Source organism: Nothobranchius furzeri, chromosome 15 (assembly GCF_043380555.1).
Source record: "Nothobranchius furzeri strain GRZ-AD chromosome 15, NfurGRZ-RIMD1, whole genome shotgun sequence".
NCBI lineage: Eukaryota > Metazoa > Chordata > Actinopteri > Cyprinodontiformes > Nothobranchiidae > Nothobranchius > Nothobranchius furzeri.
The window spans coordinates 58,995,178-59,009,084 of NC_091755.1; the positions used below are offsets into that span (position 1 = coordinate 58,995,178).

The 13,907-nt window shown below is 39.5% G+C and overlaps 1 long non-coding RNA gene across 1 annotated transcript in view; it reads right to left on the reverse strand.

Moving 5' to 3' along the window:
• The window catches only part of LOC129164774 (uncharacterized), a 16,958-nt gene continuing 3,051 nt past the window's right edge, over window positions 1–13,907 (reverse strand). Inside the window, exons 2-3 of the long non-coding RNA XR_008564295.2 lie at window positions 1,051–1,226; window positions 1–404 (exon numbers count right to left, since the gene is read on the reverse strand). This is a non-coding gene — a long non-coding RNA (uncharacterized lncRNA). The remainder of the gene's footprint in view (window positions 405–1,050; window positions 1,227–13,907) is intronic.

Sequence of the window (13,907 nt, forward strand, 5' to 3'; positions counted from 1 at the left end):
CAGGGCCTGAATTTTATTTTGACAAGAATAACAAGACAAAAAGGACATAAAGAAAACAATCGGTGTAGTGCACCCGAGCAAGTGAATCCATTTCAGACTTTGGAAAAATAAAGACATGTTGAATTATTTCTAAAAAGCTATAAACAGGAAAACAGAATGCCTCACAAAGGAACACCAAAGAGGTTTGTTCACAGTTACACCATTTAAAACAAGCACTTATCCGTATAAAAGCTTAGCAGAAAACTCGCTGCAGTCCGTCTGAACAGGTCAGATGTTATTTGTCAAACAGCAGGAGGTGCTGCGTGATTCCAAATCCATCTTGTTTAGGGAGTTTGAACTGCCTGTAGCTGTGTGTGGGTCGGACCACTGCCAGCCATCAGTCAACCTGATGAAGCTGAGGTGCACTGTAGGAAATGACAGCACCATCAGAGCTGAAGGAAGCCTGATTGCCTTAATACAAGTGTCACAAACAATCCAGTGGTATGAACACAGCCAGCTGCCCCAAGAATGAATCAAAATACCCTCTGTGTGTGTGTGTGTGTGTGTGTGTGTGTAGGTGGATTTCTGCTAGAGTTCATCGTGGGGAGGAAGGAGAGTTTTTGAGTCGAATTTAATAGAATTTCCTAGCTACTGGTTTTATTTTTAGACATTCAGCCTAACACTCAGGAGATACACATCTTTGTTTTGGATGCTTTCTAATTAGCATTGGTTAAGGCTGAACGGCTCACATGTGCTTTCTTTGTTACATCATAATATCTGTAATCGAGTCGAGCTGGAAATGAGACGGTAATCACAATTCACAAAAGCTCTGCTCGAGCTGTGATCAGGCCTGGTATACAGACACCCATTTGCTTTGCAGAGCACAGTGTGCATCTTTCCTGCTTGTGTGAAAGCATTCAGGCTTAACAAAAACTACTCGGGGAAGAAAGGTGGTAAAACAACAAGAGGTGTCAAGAGGGCAACAACCACCATCTCACAGCTGTGCAACATCTCTTCCTCTTTTCTGGGGTGCAAACAATCTGTGCACTGAATTGATCAGCGTTTCCTCACCTTTGTCTCATCACACAGCACACATTTATTATTTCAATATGAAGAGACTGGAGCTGCATGGTGGCACTGTTGCATGGGTTTCCTCTGGGTACTTCGGTTCAACATGCCTGTTACGTTAACTGAAGGCTCTTGTCCTTAGGTGTGTGAATTTGTGACTGGACGGTCCCCGTGTGTCCCTGGAATGGACATGGACAAACCGTTATGATAACGCAACAATGCAAATTGATGCAGGCCTGATCGTGTCTTTTTAACACTCTGGAGGCAGGTGTTGCAGATTTGCAACAGTTAAAACCTACCTACCTGGTTACTCTACATACACATTGCATGAGCATTTTTTAACCCATAAGTACCCCTGAAGGACTTAGTTGTTCATCCTTTCATCCAAATTTATTTTGAGCCTGAGAGGGTTAAATTGCACACAGCTGCACATGCATAAGTAGTTATATGCACAGCATCAACTTCTAGATGCACAGATACGATGCATTTCACAATACATTCATTTATTTAGGTTTCTTTGAAAGTGCATTGCTTTACTCCACAGGACATGTTATGATTTGTACATTACAGGCAAAGCAGACATGTAACAGATTTTAACGTTTGGGTGATAATGTTTGTCTGTGTGAATGCATTTATAAGTTCATTAGCTAAACATCCCATTAACTGGCCGAAGACCCTGAGAAAATATTAGCTTAAAGTACATTTAAACTCATTAACTTTAGAAGGCAACCTGATTTAAAGTTGCCCACAGCTGATTAACATTATAAAAAATGTGGCTTTAACTCAGTTTTATAGCTACTGAAGTTAAATCTGATGTGGTTGGCCTCTTGCTGAGTCTTTCTCAACACAAACTCTTAGAATTAACAAATCACACAATCTCTGGCGATGTCACTAGAAGTTGACTTCACTGTTGTTTGCACAAGGTTTGACGAGCTGTCTCAGTTACTGGTTTTAGTCATGTTTGCATCCCCTCTGCATAGCAATTATGTTCCCTCAGTTTCATTGTGACTGCTCTGTCATGCATGCACACACACACATGCATGCATTCATCCACGCTTGCATGCTTACACACACACAGACACACAAATTCATGTAGACATGCATGCATGCATCCATGCATACACACACACACACACACACACACACACACACACACACACACACACACACACATGCATGCATAAAAATAAAAAATTCCTACAGTGTTTACAGTGTTAATTCCTTTAATTGCATTAGCAATAATTAGTCTGAGTCAGTCGCAAGTTCTTTAGGGTGAAAAAAGTCATATAAATGATTGCATTTAAAGGGGACAAATAATCTAATCCCACATTTTCTTATTGTTTGTGAATAAAGACAGCTTGGGTGGTCAAACGTAGCATGCCAAAAAGTCAAAACCGTGTGTGACCTACTTTTTATGTAAATTAGAAAGTTTAAAAATGCAAAAGAAAAACATTTTCTAAGAAACCTCTCATAAAAACGTCACAATGTGGAGCCCTTCCTCCTCCAATCTGCAGTTTCCAGTGTCTGAGGCCTTCTGGTTTAAACCAACCTATCAGCAAGCAGCTTATTAGCATATTAATGTCCTTGCAAAGTGGGAGGGGTAAACAGCTTTTTTCACAGTTAGGGGGTTTTGAATGTTCTGCATCAGGGCTGGTGGGACAGATGAAAGCCAAAAGAAAATTTCGTATGCGTCTGATTCCAAGCAGCGTTTTAGATTGCTGATAAACTGCATCATTTGTCCCTTAATAAACAATAAAATAAAGTATAAAAAGTAAAATGATGATCTGAATGTGGTTGGAATCTGTTAAGTCACAGATGTACAGATCGCTGATTCCTTGAGTTTTTTCACAGGAGACACTCAGGACTAGTCTGGCCAATCGATGTTGGAAAATACTTTGAAAAAATATCAGAAAACTTGTTTTAGGCTGTAGATAATACCCAAAATCTGTATCTAACTATCTCAACTGCTTTCATTCAGTAACCATCTTCCCCACTTTGTTTGGATTATGCCTGCTTGCTGCTCTAAACCACCTGCAATCTTGTGTCCATCTCACCATTAATTATCTATATCTATCTATAACTCCATAGTTTCTCAACATAAGATGATCTCAGGCCACAATTCCTGCAAGAAAGGCATTAGGCAACATGTATAACCAACAGAAATGATATACAGGCTTACATCACTGCTGTTACCCACAAGTATTTGTTTTTTTGCTTGTTTTTATCAACACCAGTGATGTTCCCTGATTTTCAAGGGCCACTATCCTGCATGTTTTCAACATTTCTCTGCTTCAACACATCTAATTTGAATCAGCAGGTGGCTAACAGGCTTCTGCAGAATTTGAGAGCTTCCCAACGAGGTTATTTAAGCATCAAATCAGTTGTGTTAGAGAAAAGAAATCCACTAAAGCATGCAGGATAGTGATCCAAAAGGGCACCGCTGATATACAAAAACAGGAAAAAGCTGTTTTGCATTTAAAAGCATGTTTCCATATTGATGTTTACTTTGTGTGAAGGTCAATGATGTGACACCATTCATCACGTGTGCTACGTCTGTTTTATTAATGACCTAATTTTTACATATCATCCATATACAACTAAAATCCAAAGTTAGAGAGAAAACACGAAAAGGAATAAAGTTGCAAAAGCTGGGCAGAATTAAAAGATAAAATAATGAAAAGACTAATGAGCTCAAATAAAAAATGAATGCAGCTTTTAGGGAAATGTTTTAAAACAACGTTCCAGCTGATTCATGATTTTATTTGCTAGACAAAAAACAACATCCATCCATTTACTGAACCCACTTGTCCATGTAGGGTTGGGTGTGTGTGTGTGTGTGTGTGTGTGTGTGTGTGGGGAGGGGGGACCCATGCATGCACAGGGAGAACATGCAAACTCCAAGCAGAAAGATCCCAGGCCGGGAGGCAAACCCAGGACCTTCTCGCTGCAAGGCAACAGCTCTAACCACTGCGCCACTGCACAGCCCAATAAAAACAACAGTCAAACTAAATAAAACATTTTTCAGCACCAATGCTTTTTAGATCTCATGTGAAATAAAGTAACAAGATGAATCAGTGAATCAGCAGCTGGAGTGACAGGCTTTATTTTAGCTGTCATGACAACAAGTACACAGAGTCAGAGACTCACTGGTAAGCAGAGGGAGCGTTCATCAGCTAAATATCCAGTTATTTTCCACAGGAGCTGTCAGAGAAAAACACTGAACGTCAGACTTATTTGACACAAATGAATAAAAATGTAGCTGTGATGAGAGGCTGTTTAACGTGTTGATCTGAGCTAAAAGGCTGCTGAGTGGAAACCAAACTATTAGTTTTACTATTGAAAACCGAAATAAAAATGTGTTCATCTCCTTTAATATTAACAGTATCTATTTTCAGAGCAGCATTATATATTATTTTGCTGTGACTTTGGCAGTTATGCAGGTCGCGTGCAGGATTTAACCTCAGCTCGTCATCATCTCTGTGTCCTTGAATAAAGCCTGTGAGTGTATGCAGGCAGCTTAAAGGTGTATCTACACCACTCGGCACAAAGAAACCCTGCTATTTACTTTAAGCACAAGGTAAATGACAAGCCGAAAGATGTGACCTGACAAGCAAAATAAACTTGTAAACAGGAGAAAAAAACACAGCCAAAATCTTAGTAAAATCTGGTAAAGAAAATGAATACGGTAGTTTACCATGACACCACTTTGTCCAAAAACAGATTTAAAGAGGGACTTGCAGAGACTGTTTCAGTGCTTTGTTGATGCAAAAATGTCCAAATGAATGCAACAATGGAGAGTAGCTACTTTTATGGGGCAGCAGTAGCTCAAGAGGTTGAGCGGGTTGTCCAGATATCAGAAGGTTGCAGGTTTGATCCTGGCTCCAGACAGAGAAATCTGCTGTTGTGTTCTTGGGCAAGACACTTAACCCACCTAGTCTGCTGGTGGTGGTCGGAGGAACCGGTGGCGCCTGCGTTTAGCTGCCTCGCCTCTGTCAGTGCGCCCCAGGGCAGCTGTGGCTACCTCGTAACTCATCACCACCAGTGTGTGAATGGATGAATGGTACACTGTAGTGCAAAGTGCTTTGGAGTCCTCTGACTCTGAAAGGTGCTATACAAGTGTGGGTCATTTATCATTCTGTAAAAATGTCATAAATGAAAATGTTCCAGTATCAGTAAATGTGATCTATTCTTAGCGTTTGCATACTATCTCATGAAGCAAACTGGTTTTATGGAAACTCTCAGACGGTGGTCAGTGAACATGCGGGTGAAGGTTCTCAGTCATCCAGGTCATGGTAATCCAAAAAGGTTCAAATGAAGGCAACTGGACTACTTTGGTTTCTTGAAGACGTTTTGTCAATTCTGACAAGAAAATAGAAGAGTCAAGCTTATAAACGGTGACTGTCTGTTGTTGCTTAATGAGCAGAACCTACCTATGAATACCCCTACTCCCAGGGGAGTCATTGGTGTCGTCAGGCCCTATTGTGTTGGACTGGTTGCTTTCATGCAGGAAGGTGTGACCTAGGCTGAAACTGCTTAAGAATGAGATTCAAAGCTGCATTAAAGGTACTGGAAAGCTGAAACCTAAGCCCTCCTACCCTATTTAAAGTAGGTTTTTCATGTTTAACATAGATAGTGTCTTTTACCTTCTATCTTCTCTGTCCAGAATGTCTACTTTGTCAGTGAAGATTTGGACAGAGAAGATAGATGGTTTGAGAGAGAGGTAAAGAGAGCCATCTATGAGAGCCATATAGCATAAAATCATGTACAAATCTATGACTCCATCATTTTTCAACAAAAAAGTATCTTAGACTAAAACTCTGTTGTGAAAGGTGGTGGCTGATGAATATTGCTTCCAGGATTTAAAAAAATGTTTTAATGCCATTAGATCAGAGACAAAGCCCTGGGTCACATGCTTCCTAATTTAGCATCTGTAAAGAAAATCAAAGAAAGTAAGATGACATCATGGCAGATGTGAGAGGAAATGTCCCTCCAGGCACCGTCTCAAACAGACCAAAGTGTCATCCGCAGGTGCACAAATGTGCTATGTAGGCAACGTTGTGATGGTACAGTTTCCAGTGTTGTGGTTGGAAACAGCCTGTAGGCAGGAACTTGATCTGATAAGTATGTAGGAAGGTCTGGGGCTCGTTTCAAACCGATGCAAACGAGGGAAGCAAATTTAGAGCGTGCAAATTTTGAAGAAATGTAATGAATTTCTAAAATATTTTACAATAAATTAAACAGGCTATTTATTAAATGTTGTTTCTTTTATTTCCTTTGAAGCAAAGCGTGAAGAAAAGATTTCACACAGCTTTCTACCAGTTTCATGGCCCAAACCGTTCAACAATGACTTCACAGAGAAAGCCACATGTCACATGAGCTGAGCACCTTCAAGCAGCTTTTGATCTTTAAATTGCACCAAGGTAGAGAAGCTGGTAATGAGACACCATGCCACAGCAGAGTGGCAGCACCCACTATTGTGAAAGTCATCATCTAAGACTGTGACACGCTGTTATTATGAGGATATGCACACCGGCATGTAATGACTGTTGTGTCTGCCCCCACAGGATGCTGCACAACAAAAGCACACATTAGTCTCATATTTACTGATGGTCTAAAGTTATTTCTCCATGCAATTCCTTTTTTTTTGGGAAGATATATTCTAGAGATAAAGGTCTGATGAATTAAAATAAGTTTAAACTTTTGCAAGTGAGAATCTAGCAAATAAAAAATCAACCTGGAGGGAAACTGTTGAAAGTCTGTTTAGTGTGCCAGTTGGTGCCTGTTTCTGTGCTACTTCTGTGTTTCCCTAGTAGTTTCTGTGCTACTAGGGGAACTAGGCAGTTTTGGCTCACTTTTAGCACCCCCAGTGTCCGTTTGTAGAACCGAAAGCAAAATCTATCAACCCACTGTGCGTTTGTCTTTTAACACCTTAATCTAATAGCTAAAATGTCTAAAACAAGCAGGAAAAGCGCTTAAATTAGGCTGCAGCGCCAGGTAGGTCAACTCAAAAATTTTAAAGTCCCAAAAGAGTGGCACGCCAGTCTGAAGTTGCAAGTGGAATATTCTGGCCCCAGGGGGCGATAGGGGCTGGGTGGCCTTTCATTAACCCTGTAACTGGTTGTTTTAGCAAGAATATTATTTAAAAACAATGAAAAAGTTGTAAAGTATCCCAAAAATAATGAAGTTGTAAATTTTTGTTTATTCATCAGTTTTTAACAAAGCACATACTCAGTTGAAGACATTCTCACATGGAGCTAAGTGGCACAGCACAAAGGGGTTCCTGGTAATGGTTAAGTATAAACCCACAAGACCACCTCATATCAAAAATGTCAGAACTTGCATCTTTATTTAAGAAAAAAATGGAACATTTTAGGGAGTCTATAGACAAAACCTTAAAACAGTACAATAGTAGAGGCTGCTGAGTCATGAAAGAGCACTAATTTATCACACAGACTGAATTTCTCTACAGCTCAGCCATCTTCGGTCATAATTAGGTCACATTAGGTTTAATCTATGAACCAGTATTATACGCTCTCCAAGATACTGCTATAGAAAAGAAAACCACTCTGACAGCTCCAAGAGAATTCAACAAAAACAGAATTCAGACAGAAAAGTGGAGCATATTGGGATTTACACAGCCTGTCTGAGCCTGGAGGGGATAAACTAAAAAGATCCTCAAGCAAGGTTTTGTTTGCCTGCACGTTTATACAGATTCCAAGAATGTGGAGAATGGCAAGCAAGTGACAAGAGGAGCTTTGTATTTTTCTATCTACTGCCCAACCAGTAGATTAGCTTCTTATCTGTTAAATGAGATGGTGCAGACGGATTTGGAGAATGGGACTTTGGCATCAGCACCATGCTCCCCTGCACTGAGAGCTCTGCTGCATCTTGGAGAGTCCCTGTGCAACAGCACAGCAGCACAGACAGCCTTGGACCAAGCGGTGGGTGGATATGAGATGTGTAATAGGCAGCTTCAGATGCTGCCATTTCTCCCGCTTCAGCACTATGGGCAGTTTATCCTAATTTGATCCTGTTTTATGCAAACTTAAAGAAATAGTGCAACAAAAAACAAACAAACAAAAAAAAAACCATTGAATCAATTCTTTATCTTCAACAGCAGGGCTTAAGGTAGAATTTATGTATTTTTCACCTTGTAATTTATCGGTAGGCTCAAAAATCCTTTCAAACCCGTCGATACTAAGTGAAAACACCAGAGCAGCTGCAGCACAATCACACAAGGGAATGCTTATTTCATATATTCATAGAAACTCTGATTGCAAAAAGTAAAGGAAGGCGGATGAGAGAAGCAACAGATTGCTGTTTAAGTGAAGAAGATTCAAATTGGATTGTTTTTATTTCAGAAACAGTGCTTTCAAATGGAAAATGTAGTTTTGACCCAATCAGAATCCACACAAATGGTTTCAGCACAAGTTTGATGACGGTTCTGAATAAGTCTGTATCCTTTGCATCAATATTATATATGGAGCTCTGAACTAAAAGCACGAGGGAATTCAAATCCATATTTTCCACAAAAACAAAGAAAATCAGAAACAATCCCAATAGTATAAACTAAAGCCAAAAAGAAAAAGTAAACAAGTGTTACAGAATTTTCCACATCTGATAAAATATCTCAGTTACTAAGAGATATAAAAATAATAATAAAAAAACATCCTTCATTTTTCTCTTGAGGGCTCATTTAGTTAGAGCAAATGATTTCTTACTGTTTATTATTATTATTATTATTATTATTATTATTATTATTATTATTATTATTATTATTATTATTATTTCCATAGGACTTTCAGAGAGAACTCAGAGACATTCCTGGCTCGTGTTTGACCAGTAAGAGAGCAAAGTTTTTGTGCTCTTCAATATTTTCCTAACAAGAACAAAATCCATTGCCTTATCACTAATTCCTCAGCTGAAAACAGGTCAGCAGTTTAAGAAACTGCTGAACATTATTCACAAGATGTTAACATCTAACAATGATTAACTTGTTGAATATCTAAAGATCTTTGTTAACTTATCTTACAATGCCAGTACAAGACCATAAAGCTCAAGTGAAAAAAGTATGTCGGTCAGGAAAGCTACACTAAATCTTTTATAAAAAAATATAACAAAAAAAACCCCACATTGTCTTAATTTTAACGGTCTAAGCAAATAACCAGAGGATGTGCAACTCGTCTTCTTCTAAGTTCCATTTAAAAAACTGGCAAAGCACCAATTTTTTAACAAATTTTGTCAAAAGGAATGTTTTCACCAAAGTGCAAAGAGACAAATGACGTAAATTTTCATTTAAAAAAGGTGCTTCTTAAAAATACAGAGTAAAATGTTACCACTTTGCTGCAGGAGTGGCATCCAAAGGGAGGATGTTTGAAGGAAGGGAAGAAAAGATTCCATAAAAAACTAAATTGTCAAATTGCAGCTATACTTGTGATGCAGTCAGTCAAGCAACAGGAAGCAGAGAGAGGCTCATATTTAGCTGACATGAGCATCACAGAAAATCTGTGGGCAGATCAAACACACACACACACACACACACACACACACACACACACACACACACACACACACACACACACACACACACACACACACACACACACACACACACACACACACACACACACACACACACAAAACATACAGTACCTGGAAGACAGTCTAAAAATATTTGCTGAAGTTATCTGTAAGATAGCGTGGGTGAAGATTTATAACTCGAGAGGAAAGTAGAAAGCTGCGATGTCTTCCGAATGGCTTATTAACTTTTAACTTGACAGGATACCCCAACTTTATCTGTGTTTATAGCAAAAAGTAAAAGTGCAATCATGATATGAAAAGAGGATAACTTTCAAAGTTTTTGCTGAGAGGGCTGTGTTTACTTTTTCCTCCTACAAAACATCCTGTCTTAAGGATGATCAGAAGGATGGATATACTCTAGGGATGTCTGATATGTCGATATTATCAGCCGATGCTGCTCTTAAAATGTAATATCGGAATATATTATATCGGTTTTTACTTCTTTAATGACCCACCTTTTACAAACCATGCACATATTATGCATCAACCTCTTCGGCTTTATCTCCTCTTTCTCAAAATGTCAAAATAAAACAGATCTGAGGTTTAGATTTTCAGATATTTTAGTTTAATTTGGCATAACGTGTGAATAATTAGGAATTTGCTCTATGTAGTGAGGACCTGCTGTCCCTAACTACATGTATTTATGTGTTGCTAGCGAGCCACTAAAACAAACACAATAATCTTCACCCAAGGCTTGCTTTTCTTAAATGAAGATCTTTATAAATGTTTTATCACTTTAACCAAAAAATACTGAAAAAGAAAGAAATACATTACTGACTATTGCACACATCTTAGCGTCACACCTAGCAATTAGCCTTGCTTTGCATGTGCACACTCACGCTGCTTACATTTGATCAAATAAGTAACTTTAAAGAGCAAGTCACCCCCAAATCAACTTTAAACTAAATAAATGAGTGTCTAATCGTGCTGTAGACACATGTAGTCAATGATTTGGGACTTAGTGCACCTTTAAATTTAAACATTCTGCCTAAAATTGTCAGTGCTAAGCCCTCTTCTGGTAAAAACTCTGCACTACATGAATTTAATTTAAATCTGCCATCGCTATTGGGTAAGAGGTACCCTATGACGTTAGCTGGTACCATATGATGTCACAATGTCGCTGTAAACCTGTGTGTGTATATTTGTTAGTGGCTCCGCCCTCTCAGTCTGCCCTACAATGCCTCCTTGTGGCGTATTTTTCAAATAGAAAATGGGAGTGGAGTTAAACTCTGGTAGGAGGTGACTTGCTCTTTAACACACGCCCAAACATTCAATAAACACATTGATAGTTACACAGACGTTTTATGAGGCACAAACGTATAAAGCACAATTACTGTGTTCGTGAGCCATTTATATTCTCGCTTCATGTAAACACCGGGAACCTACGTCAGTGATAGGTCTGCGTTGTGAATGCTCACTCTGTTGCTTTTTGCACAGAAACATAACAAAGATTGTTGGTAAAACTGATGTTCCACTTTGATCCATTTTCAAAACATAAAACATTTTAACCTTTTTATCATTAATTCACCTGTACTAATTATTAACTTATTAATCAAACTGTTTCCTATCATGCACTTAATAATTATCTTTGGCCTAAAAGCGTCACAGAGCACTAGTCAGGTTTATCTAGAGGAGAATGTTATTTAGATGCTTTTGGAGAAACGTAAAACATAACACCTTTTCAGAATGCTAACTTAAACTGAAGTAGATGTCATTTTGCACAGATAATTTTTAAAGCTTAAGCATGATAAGAGATATGTGATGATAGCAACCTCAGTGAATTATGTAGTTATTTATTTTTTTATTGGGGGGACCTCGCATATACTGGTATCGGTTTATATCTGTATTAGAAATTAGGAGTTAGACAATATCGGATATCGGCAAAAAAGCCAATATCGAGCATACCTAATACACACACACACACACGCACACACACATACACACACACACACACACACACACACACACACACACACACACACACACACACACACACACACACACACACACACACACACACACACACACACACACACACACACACACACACACACACACACTGTATATATGTGTGTGTGTGTGTGAGCATGACTACTACATGGCATTTAGAGGAATACTCCAGAGAGACTATTCAATTCTCACTCTCCCACTGCATCACCTGGGTGTATCTGTGACTTTGTTTCTTGTAGCCTTTGACTCATTCCATCTCAGACTAAGTGGTTTCCATGTGACTAGGAGGCAAAAGGGCTGGCTGAAACGCATCCCCCAACTCTGACTCATGATTTGATCTGGTTTGTAGTCTCCCTCTAACCCAGAGCCTTAGATGATGGGTGGCATTAAGTTCACACCTGAGACCCAAATCCTTACTTTCCCCCCATTCCCTTCCCCCTCTAAGCTCAGGGCCTCAGAAACATATTAGGCAGGACTGCAGCACACTTGGCAGCTCGTGTTGAATTACTGAGACATAGCTGCCTGCCACGCTAGGTGTGTGTGCCAGTCACCGTCAGGTCCAATGGACAAATTCAGAGTACATTCCTGAGACCTTACATGTTTTCACTATAGTTAATAAATCTCTTAGTCCACTGAGAACAGGAAAAGCAAGGGGTTGATGATTATCTAAAGCACAGAAGTAACAGGGGAGAGCATGCAGTCAGGTTACAGAATTGAGGCTTGTCACACTCACAAAATAAAGGCTCTCTCTCATGTTTACACAAACAAAGAAATAAAGGTGCAAGAATGTTCCCTAAAAACGTAAATATAAACAGTGTCTTAGACTGAACAATGGTACCAATACAATCATTTAAAAGTGACCTTCTTGTATCTTCTTAGATATGTCTGAGATGAAACCATGCTGGCATGATCTGGAAACAAACATGCTCATGGCCAGTTTTTATCCAAGTGTTTTATTTAGCAGGTGCTAACAGTAACCGTATATCTGGAGAACTGATAGCGGACCAGGAGTGAAGCCCTAAACTACAAACTGATAACCAATGGCTAAATCTGGACAGTGCAAATCACTGCTTTACCTTGCAGCCTTCATAAGGAGTTCATCTACTCTATATGTATGTCAAGATTACTGATGGCATGATGTTGTGATTTTAAGTGATGAATATCTTTTAAAAAATAAACAAATATCTGCCAATCAGACCATCCATTCATTTTTGCAGTTTTTCTAGGGTAGGGTGTTGAGGTAGCAGATCCAGGATTTCCAGGTCCTTTTGGGGGATCCCAAAACGTTCTTGAACCAGAGAGGATAAAAAATTCCTCAAGTTCTCCTCTGCCTTGGTCCTTCTAGTGGGATATGCATGATGGAATATCCTTGGACAGAGTTGACTGAGAGGCATCCTATTATGCCTGAACCACCCCAGACAATTCATTTAAATGGTACGGTGCAGTGGCTCCACGCCATGCTTCCACTGCACGATAGAACCTCTAAACATGTCTCCAAGGCTGAGCCCAGCTACCCTATTGAAAAACTTATTTCAGACATTATGATGCTGCAGGATCTCTTTGTTTTGGTCATGATACAGATCTCATGACTTTGTTTTAACCCTCCCACTGTCTTTATGGGTGACCCTGTGAGGAAAGTTGACCATTGAGCAGGATTGATGGTTTATCCCTTGAGGTCCATGTGGCAGGGTTTGAGGTGGTGCTCACTCCTCACCCCTGCCAAGTGGACCCAAGGGATAAACCATCCATCCTGCTCAATGGTCAACTTTCCTCATGGGGTCACACCCATTAGGACTGGGAGGGTTAAGAGGATTGTTAGGTTTGAAGTCATGGAGCAAATCACTAGAATAAATACTTAAATAAACTTGGTGTTTTCTTATTGACCTCTTTAATTGCTAAACTAGTACACAAAGAAACAAACAAGACTTTGTGGGTGACTGCGTCATCATAATTATAATCTACTCAGTGTGCTCATACAGTGTTTAAGCTTCCTGTGTGGAGCGAAGAAATCTTGTTCCAGCAATGTTGGATCGCAGTAAGGTCCTTTCAGTCAAATGCTGGTTTCAGTGCAATAATGGTCCATTGAAGACCCATTCAGTCGTTTGGTTTCCATTTGTCTTGGGCTCTTTATTGGGGTCACCCTGTGGCCACTTCATTTGGTGACTTGTGTGGGTGCTGATGTCCTGTTGATGTGTTTCAGAGCCAAATTAGCCTTTTTTGTCGCTAATAACAACACTATTACCTCTGTCACACTGGTCATTAGGGGCTTTTTCTCAGAAGCTCACTAAGCATCTAGTCCCTTCCAGAGCTGTATAGGATTTTAAGGAGCA